Consider the following 2,500-nt stretch of genomic DNA (forward strand, 5'->3'; position numbering starts at 1 on the left):
TCTTAATCTGTTACTGAAGGCTCTCGGTAATCTCATGGCAATGTTGTTATGATGTAGTTGAGTATTTTCAGCAAATAGTGAATAGGCCCGCCGGCGACCTCATCTGCACTAAGAGCCTACTGCTAATAAATCTATGGCAATGGGTTGATCAATAGCTATATATTATGGATAAACAGTGTTTCCCACAGAAATTTTGGAAACTATGGGGGCAGCCTGGGTTTATTTTGTCCGGGGGGGGGGGGGGGTGTAGTTCTCACGCGGGCCTTTTTTGGGGGGGGGGGGGGGCTGAGGGGCTGGGGGTGTTTGTATTCTTGCAGCGTAAATGCAAAACGGCAAAACAATGACTTCAGTATGACATTGGTGCATGGAGAAACTGTAGGCCTGGGCCTATATTTCAACCATTTATATTTTGAGAATTAAGGCTACATAAGATTTTACCCATGACTTGTATAATAGTAGTACATTGTCATTGTCAAAAAAATGCAGTACACTGAATAATTTCTGTTTACAACACACGGTTTCATTCGTCCCTCATGCAGGGGTCTGGGAAAACAATAATAGAACAAAATAGGAGCAGAGATAAGAATTTAAGAGCACTGTGAACACTGTTAACGCATAGACAAAAAGGGTCTTAGAGGGTAGGCTATGCCTTTTCCCCCACACATATCTGTAGGCGTACACATTCTTCATGAGGGGTGCTGGTCACAGGGCCAGTTTTTTCCAAATTCCTCCATTAAAAGGGCTGAACAACAACATATTACACATTTATATGTCTATATTCACATTCATTACACATTAATTTCTATATGCAGCCCGATGTCTCCTCTGCTGTGTCATGTCTGTCACCAAACTCATTACAACTGTAAAACAAAGCCTAGGGAGTGTTTGTAAACTCATCCCAACTGTCCCTTCTCTGAAGGTTTTTTTTATGTTGCTCCCAAACCCAAGTTAACTACAACAACTTGACTAGGCTTTTTGATCCCTGTCTTTCAAGCACTTGTGGTTCTCTCTCTAATAGCAGGGGTGCCCAACCTTTTTTTTAACCAAGATCTACTTTTGAAGTTGATGGTCTGCCGTGACCTACCAAGTCAAATTTAAGGATGTCAGTATGAAAATTTAAGACCACCATTTATTAATCACCATTATTATGAACAAAATGTTTTTAGTAGGCTACTATGGTCGTAACTTTTCAGTGTGTTTTTAAAGTGTGTTGAATAGCCTATCTTTACAAAGCAATGCAGCACTGATAGTATGCAGAGATAATTTCAGTCATACACAAGTCATAAACAACTGAATCAATTTCAAAATGATAAACATTTGGTATATAAAAGGCACATAGGCCCTATTTCTAAAATATGATGAAGCATTATCATGCCTTCAGTGGTATAGGCTACAAATTAAAAAGGGCTCAGAAATTCACCATTTGTTATGGGTAAATAGTAGGCTACTATGAGAGAGAGAGAGAGAGAGAGAGAGAGAGAGAGAGAGAGAGAGATGAGAGAGAGAGAGAGAGAGAGAGAGAGAGAGAGAGAGAGAGAGAGAGAGAGAGCAATGAGAGAACTCATTGGATTGGTTAACACCCCTGTTAAGAGTGACTTCTTCTATGAAGGTTTTTTTTTTTCAGCTCTCTGGGGCAGTAGCACAGCAAAGGCTTTCTATTGTGAGTTTGGCCAATCGTTTTGTCCACAACTGAAGCAAGAAACAGCACAAATTGAAGTGAATTCCATACATGTCAACAACAAACATTTCCTTTACACGCGGCAGGCGATGTAAACGCAGTTAGCGATGATGCATGCGACTAGCGATTTGGACGAAGATCCTCGCATATCGGCGTGTCATAACGCATCGTTGCGCACATGTTCTGTTACTCACCCGATGTTAGGCTACATGTGTGCACACATGAATCAACTGTAATACCCTTACGGTCACTTCCTAATGCTTTCCCCTGTTACCGTGGGACTACTTATCTAACCAATACAGAGTCTGTAGGATGTATTTACTCCAGGAGGAAAATGCGAAGGAAATTCAAAATCGTAATTCAAATCGGTTTTAACAAAAACGGATATCGTTAAAAAAAATAATTTAAAAAAAAAGTAAAAAAAAAAAAAAAAATTTTTTTTTTTTTTTTTTTTTTTACATTTTCGTAAACTATGGCGGCCAAATTTAAACTATGGCGGGCCGCCATAGTTTCCTCAATGTATGGGAAACACTGAATAATAATAATTGGGAAATAAATCAGGCCTACAGGTAAATGGATTGGCTCCTACACTTCTGTTTGATTTTATAGCCAACCTATAGATTAGCCTTCAATAATTAAAATGATTAAAGTGGCTTTCAATGGTTCTCCGACAGCACTGAATCAATCCCCCCTGTAAAAACTGTGTGTGCAGTGTAATGTATTCTGTATATTGCTGACCACAAGAATGTGATGTGCAGCACAACACTACTTTCAGCAGCCCTGTTATACAAGCCCAGTGTGCTGACAGTGGAATGCTTCAAA

General features: G+C 39.6%; 1 protein-coding gene across 1 annotated transcript in view; it reads left to right on the forward strand.

The window, feature by feature from the left end:
- LOC134434954 (formin-like) overlaps nucleotides 1-2,500 on the forward strand; it is a 197,962-nt gene that overhangs the window by 17,255 nt on the left and 178,207 nt on the right. The window lies entirely within an intron of this gene.

This window comes from Engraulis encrasicolus, chromosome 19 (genome assembly GCF_034702125.1).
Source record: "Engraulis encrasicolus isolate BLACKSEA-1 chromosome 19, IST_EnEncr_1.0, whole genome shotgun sequence".
Taxonomy (NCBI): domain Eukaryota; kingdom Metazoa; phylum Chordata; class Actinopteri; order Clupeiformes; family Engraulidae; genus Engraulis; species Engraulis encrasicolus.